This window comes from Ursus arctos, unplaced genomic scaffold (genome assembly GCF_023065955.2).
Source record: "Ursus arctos isolate Adak ecotype North America unplaced genomic scaffold, UrsArc2.0 scaffold_30, whole genome shotgun sequence".
NCBI lineage: Eukaryota > Metazoa > Chordata > Mammalia > Carnivora > Ursidae > Ursus > Ursus arctos.
In genome coordinates this window covers 32,289,737-32,297,225 of record NW_026622986.1, presented here as the reverse complement: position 1 = coordinate 32,297,225, position 7,489 = coordinate 32,289,737, and the positions used below count along the sequence as shown (strand labels likewise).

The following is a 7,489-nucleotide window of genomic DNA, read 5'->3' as shown; positions in this document are numbered from 1 at the left end:
CAGGGCCTTTGACGTCCACCACGTGTGTGCTCCTGGGAGAACACTCGGTGTGCAGAGCAGGGCTGTGTCAGACCCAGTGCCTGGAACAGCGTCGTCTGGTATTTGAGATCCTTCCTCCTCCTCAGCTCAGTGTCTGCGTCTCCCAAGGAGTCCAAGCGCGGACACCGGTGTGCACTCACGGAGATGCGGCTCGTTCGTGAGTAGAGTTTTCTGCAACTACCACTATCTCTTAGAAAAGTGTGTTATCCAGAAAAAAATAATGCAGTTTTTACCATAATGAAGCGCTAAATTATGGCAAGTTTCTAATTACATTGTCATGGCAGTATTTCCTTAATGTGTCACACATGAGTTTTACTAACCAACACCTTCTGAGGGATAACCTGAGAAGCCGATCTGAAGAGACCACTCTGACATGACCCAACTCTGACATTCTGGCAAAGGCGAAACTACGGAGACCGTGAAAACACAAGTGGTGTCCAGGGTTTGGGGGAGGGAACGATGAACAGCAGAGCACAGAGGGTTTTAGGGCAGTGAAACAACCCCCATAGGATACCAGGATGTAGATACATGTCTTATGCATCTGTCCAAACCCCCAGAATGCACAGCACCAAGAGTGACCCTAGTGTCCACTATGGGGTCTGGGTGATGCTGACGGGTCAGCGTAGGTTCATTCTCCGTAACAAATGGACCATCAGGTGGGGGGGTGTTGGTAGTGGGGGAGGCCATGGGAGGGGTAGGATAGGAGGCATATGGGAAATCTCTGTGCCTTCCCCTCAATTTTGCTGTGACCCTCAAACCGCTCTAAAAAAATAAAGTCTTTAAAAAAAAAAAGTTAACCTGAAGCAGTCTTTTTCAGGAAATCTTGAATGGACTCATTCGGCATCATTTAAAAAGCCTTTCTAGGGGCACCTGGGTGGCTCAGTTGTTAAGTGTCTGCCTTCAGCTCAGGGCATGATCCCAGAGTCCTGGGATCGAGTCCCACATCGGGCTTCTCCGCTGGGAGCCTGCTTCTTCCTCTCCCACTCCCCTGCTGTGTTCCCTCTCTCGCTGGTGGTCTCTCTCTGTCAAATAAATAAATACATTCTTTAAAAATAATAATAAAATACAAAGGCTTTCTGTTTAAGAATGGGACAAATAAACATGTTTTTACTACAATTATATAAAAGCTGCCCCCCACACAGGCCCAGCTCGCCTGGCTTTTACTGCCTCCTCCTACACATTTATCAGTCCTGCCCGAGTTTCCTGGAGTTTCATGTTCCCTGTAAACACGAAGCTCGCACAGGACTCGCCAACGATTCTGACCTTCTGCAGAAAGGGCAAGGGCCCTGTCACATTTTGTTCTCATTCGTGTTTTGTTTTAGTCCAAATCAAAATCAGACCAGAGTGGCAGGGGCAAAGGAACCGTGGTAAGTAAACACTCTGGAGGCATTTCAGCCAGCGGCCGTTTGCAGATCGCAGCGGTGAGTCATGGGAACAAACCTCCAGGGATTCCCCACCTCTGACTCAGGGTGGGGTTGGGTTTCGGGCCCTTCCCGTGGGCCAGCTCCCCGGGTGATGTCAGTCGATCCAGTCGCAGGAGCCCTCCAACGGAAGCTGGGTCCATTCAGAGATTCCAGGGGCACCGCCAAGTAAATCCAGGTGGCACAGAAGAAGCACCGCTTATAGAAACTACTGGAAGCCCAGCTTAACAGGGCTCCAGGCTTTCCCAGATCTCCCCCGTCAATACCTGTCACCTCAGGACAGAGTGTCCCCTCCCCGGGGCCAGGTCTCAGGGCAGCGTTCTTGTTGATTTTTGAATGCCTCTGCGAAGGAATCTGTGTGAGGACGAGGCCTATTTTTATTCATAATGACTTCTCCACGTGTCCTCGGTAGAGTCTGCAAACAGACGTCCACAGCCTGCATGTTAACGGATTTTCATCTGCGAACGTGCCAGCATCGAAATGTCTGTTTAAAAAGTAACAGTGCAGGGGCGCCTGGGTGGCACAGCGGTTAAGCGTCTGCCTTCGGCTCAGGGCGTGATCCCGGCGTTCTGGGATCGAGCCCCACATCAGGCTCCTCTGCTATGAGCCTGCTTCTTCCTCTCCCACTCCCCCTGCTTGTGTTCCCTCTCTCGCTGGCTGTCTCTATCTCTGTCAAATAAATAAAATCTTTAAAAAAAAAAAAAAAGTAACAGGGCAGTTCTGAGCAGTCTGTGTCATCATGTCACCTGATAGATACCAAAGGTCCTTCAAATCGTTCAGAGAAGGATGGCATGAAAAAATAAAGCTGAGGGAACATTTCATTCAAGACAGTGAAACTACATATTGGCCTGACTTTTGTAAGCCAGTAGGAGAAATGTTCTCACCAGGCATTTCAATTAATAGACACTTTTCTTAGCTTCTGTGTGTTTTGGAAGAAATTGAAGAGTGGGGGTCAGCAGACAGCTACCACGTCTACCAACGGTTTATTAGGATAGCTTGAATATGACCCTTCAAGGCTTTAGTTCTTTATTTTCTTCATACATAAAATGAGAACAAAAGTGCTGAGTATGACTGAAAGGGCTGTTGCGAGGATGAAATGAGGTGATGTGAACAGTATGCAAAGAATTGCCCAAATGTGTCAAATCCTGTTATGATGAAGCCTGGGAAGACTTTGGGGGGATTTCATGACGGCCACATAAATGAGCAGGCATTCAAGACTCAACGGGTTTCACTGAATCAGTATGTTTTAAACAAACAATTATAGAATGAATGCCGTTGTGGGTTTTGTTACAAAATCAAGGTTGCTCGAAATGCGGGAAACAAGTTTGCGCTGCTCCCGTGAAAACGGTTCCATTTCTAGCCATAAGTGTGCCTGTTAAATAGAGAGAGAGAGTTTGTGTGTGTGTCATAAGGTCTGTTCTCTGCTCATGGCTATGCCTTTTTTCTCATATATTTTTAAAAATGAGATAAAAATATACCATGAAATTCACATTTTAGAAAGTGTATACTCAAAGGTCTTCAGTACGCGGGTTCACAGAGCTGTGCGTTCGTCACCGCTATGTATGTCCCAAATATTTTCACACCAAAGAACAGAAATCCCCTACCCACTAGTAGCAACACCCCTCTATCCCCGCCACCCCCAGCCCCTGGAAACACCTATCTCTGTGGATTTGCTTTTTCTAGACATTCCACGATACTGTGAATTTCCTCATGTTTCTTCTGTTGCTGATTTCTAATTTCATTCCACTGTGATCAGAGTTGGTATCTCATGATTTCAGTACTTTTAACTTTGAAAACGGTCCCATTTTACAGCTTATCTATCCTGGAGAATGTTCCATCCGCTCTTTAGAAACATGCGTGTTCTGCTGGGGTTGAACAGAGGCTGACGAATACCCATAGGTCCCACCCAAGCCAGGATAACCTCACGGTAACTGCGCGATTTCCACCTGTGGAGACTCCACTTTCAGGTAAGCTCGCGTCCTGAAGTTCTTGATGGGTGAGGATTTGGGGGTAGAGGGCCTCATCTACCCACGCGAATGCCGCCTTTGCCTTCGAAGCACAGGATCTGGGCTTCCTCGGGAATGGTGTCTTCCGACTGCTTTTATTCCTTTGTATAGGTCAGACCTTCCTATCCCTTTGCACGTAGAGTCATTTTTGTTGAAAATGGGAATTTTAAATAACGTCGTGTCAACACTGGAAATCAGATCCCTATGCACACTATATGTTTGTCGTTCCTTGTTCATGAATTTCCAGAGCCAGTTCTGTAGGGTCTGTATTGTTTGTGTTTACTTAGTGTCTTGATCAGCTAAGGATTCGAGGGAAATTTCCTTAAATGCCTGGAAGCAGCAAGTCTCTCAGTCTCTGCTGCTGGGCTGCGTGCTGGGGTTCAGGTCTGCCCTCAAGACTCAGCCAGGTGTTTGAGAAGTCTGCCTCGGCCTCACTCTCTACTCGAGCAGAGTCTTGGGGTCAGCCAGGCGGGAGAGCTTCCATGCCTTGGGTCTTCCATGAGCATGGGCGTCGCTCTGGGCATGAGCAGGGCTCCCTGCCGGCGTGCAGCCTTCCAGATGCCCAGGAATATGCCAGAGCATTAGAAATCCCCCTCAAGACACCTGCTCCTCCAGCTTTCCCTTTTAACCTCTTTGGTTTGCCTCCTGCTGGGCGTGCAGTTACCCACCACCTCGAGCCACTGGAAAAATGAAAATGGTGCCTGAGCCATTCCAACAAACCCAACAAACAGCCTCCAAAAAGCTGTTGTTCTCAGTGATCTCGGAGCAGGTCAGATCAAGACAAGGCTGGTGAGTGGGGTCTTCTGGGAACCACAGACAGTTAAAATAATGACAGTTGTCTGGGAATTGGGTTTGTGCCGTCGGTGGCTGCCAGACTGCCAGTTTTCCCCGAGATCGTGTGTTGTTTCCAAGGCTACCACACAGCTGAGAGAGCAGGAGGGGAAATCGGAAAAGTTACATTAAAACTCCACAAAACTTGCTGTTCTTCCCAAGATTAGGCAGTTTGTTGTTTGGTTGGTTTTTTTTGTTTGTTTGTTTGTTTTTTAATAAACATTCCCCGGATTGTTGTCTTTGGTTCGTTTCCTGAGCTCTGAAAATCAAGTCTCTTCTGATCGCTGTTGCCAATGTTCTCGTTGCTTTCTCGGAGTAGAGGATTTTCAGAAGTTCTTACTCCATCGGCCACACCGATGTCCAGTGGCCCTATCTCTTCAGACTGATAAACAATCTCCTTATGTTGAATTTATCAGAATCCGAGGAAACCAACTGCCTTAGAATGTGAAGGCCTCGATTTGACTCAGTGGCTCAAGCATCCTTCCGGAAACACACTACAGAAGAAAGCTCCATCCTCACACTGGGAAAGCTACATTTTTGGCCATCACTGTCCTTCCTCTCTTGATCACAAGCAGAGGAGGCTAGTTTGGGTTTAATTATAAATGCACAGTTTATCCCCTGGATACCAATTCACTGGGCACATCAGAGTGGCCTATTCTCTTCTACTTCTGGATATCGCTTGCACCAAAATGACTTATATTAGGCACTTCTCACAATAGATTTCTCTATCTTTGAGTTCTTTGCTAGTGCATTTCACTGTGAGATTTCAAATTGGTATTTTGTTAGTTTTTTAATATGATTGATCTTAATAGACTGCACTGTCCAAACAAACTTGTGGTTAAGAGCCATTTAAAGTAGAATCGAATGTATTATAAAATTCCATGATTTGCTTTGGAAAATATAATGTATTTAAAATTTACAAACTGTGAATTTAGGGAAAAGGGTAAAAAAAATCTAAAAACTCAGTCTTTTCATTTCTGAAGCCTCCGTGACCATACCCTGACACTGTGCCTAGCATTTTCACACGTATTGTATAATTCGCTACCTCCAACAATCTTTTGAAGACATTAATAGAAAGGGCTTGCATTTTACAAATTACAAAATGGAGGTCTTTAATAAGATGCCCACAGTTACACAACTAGTGATGGACGGAACGCAGCTTCAAAGGCAATCTGTGTCTTTTCTTTTTCCATTGGGCTTTGGTTTTGAAAATAATGGTAATGATACAGACACCTCCTGATTCTCTGAACTTCCATGAAGATTAAAATAGTTTAAGGAATTTTCTTTATATTTCTCTTTCTATACAGGAATATATAGGTAATAATTTTCCTATTTGCCTTTTTAGATAAGAGCCAGAGGCAAAATCTTTGTTCTTAATGCTTCAGACTACAACTCAATTCGGAAGGTAAGATTATTAGGAAAACAGGAATTGCAAGTGAGAACTGGTGTTGCCTTGAGTTTTTAGGAAAATAAGAGACAGATAGGAATTTTTTTCATCAAAATACAGCCTGTGTACAATAAAAGCCTAAACTACTTATTATTTTAATGTATTGCTTTTAGCAATTTTAGTTACATATTTGGATTTTCTAAAATATCACTAAACCAGTAATAAAAATAATGTTCCAAACCACTGAGATTTTCTTGGCGTGATTCAGCATTTAAGCATATGGCATTTGACACTCTTTCATGAGTCATTGTTTCCGAAGAACTTTCTTTTTAATGTTACAATACTTTCTGGTAAGGATTTTGATTTTGCAAACAATTTAACATCAGTTGATGTTTTCAGAAGTTTTTCATTATTACATAAAAATTATATTTCAGTCCTCTTTACACAAAATCAAAATATGCAACAGGAACATTACCACTTTCTCATGAACTACGTAGTAATAATACACATTCAGTGGCCATTCTGGCTCGTTCTTTCTTTCACCTCAGCCAGTCACTTATGAATAGGGGAGTGCTTCTGCCATTGTACATGTCCCGTTATTTTTAGCAAGATCTGTAAGCTCTGTATGATTAAAACTTGTCTCTTGGGGCGCCTGGGTGGCTCAGATGGTTAAGCGTCTCCCTTTGGTTCAGGTCATAATCTCAGGGTCCTGGGATCGAGCTCCGTGTCGGGCTTCCAGCTCAGCAGGGAGTCTGCTTCTCTCTCTCCCCCTGCTTGTGCTCTCTCTGTCTCTCTCTCAAATGAATAAATAAAATCTTTTAAAAAAAAAAAGACTTGTCTTTCTAATGGATCTAGAAACATTTTTGCTATGGTTGAGTCAGAAAATAAGTTCCATCACGTTCCAACTGGCTTCATCCAACAGGGGCCATCTTTCCTGCTTGTTAACCAAGGAGTCTCTTATGTAAGGTGGTTACCTTGATAACTACTTCCACACTTTTCTATTTATTTCAATCCATTAAAGGTTGTGAAAATCTCCAAGGTGGATGATAATTTCCCAAATATGAAAAGAAGTGTGTGTAGTGTTTGGTGTTTTAACACCCACGTGAGGAGAGAACATAGTCCATTGTCTTAAAAGGGACTTCAAATAGATTGTCCAAAGTCCAGAGTCTTGAAGGAATGCTATTCATAATAAGAGTTCTAGAAATAGAAACATGCCCCAAATAGGGCCAGAGATACTACAATGAAACTAGACATTTGCATGGGACTCTGATTTGGGGGGGAGAAAAATACTTTTTGTGAGAAATTAAATCCTTGTCTGACCCTCACACAGCTATAGAGTCCAAAGTCATATTATCAAAGGGTTGTGGAACCCCCAAGCTGGTGAATTAAGAGAAAATATATTTTGGCTTGATGAAATAATTGGTGGCTCCAGCCAAAGAAAATGCAAAATCACTTTCTATGTGTTCCACTCCAGGCATGGCCAAGGAAGCTCCTGCCAGGCCAATTTTCCCACAAATAACAGCTATAAACTTGGATAAATTTTTTAAAAACTGCCTGGAGGTAGCACAGAGTGAACAAAAGCAGGAAGATTATAGCAGAGAATCAATTTGGAAGAAAGAATGGCCTGGGGTGATTTTCCTGTTTTTTTAATGACTTAAGCCTGAGAGTCAGGCCGGACTCAGCACTGACAGGGTAAAACATTGGTGGAAAATCCATACTTTTTCCAGCCTTCAGAATCACAGGACAGAGTTTGGAATAATCGTTGCCACTACAAAGTGAGGAAGATAGCCCAAAAAGAACAGAGG

General features: G+C 43.8%; 1 long non-coding RNA gene across 1 annotated transcript; it reads left to right on the top strand.

Annotated features, from left to right (window-relative positions):
• The first annotated feature begins 1,421 nt into the window (after positions 1-1,421).
• Positions 1,422-5,926, top strand: LOC130542194 (uncharacterized). Its single transcript, XR_008956569.1, has 2 exons — positions 1,422-1,460; positions 3,273-5,926. It is a non-coding gene; the product is annotated as an uncharacterized LOC130542194 (long non-coding RNA).
• The last annotated feature ends 1,563 nt before the right edge of the window (positions 5,927-7,489 follow it).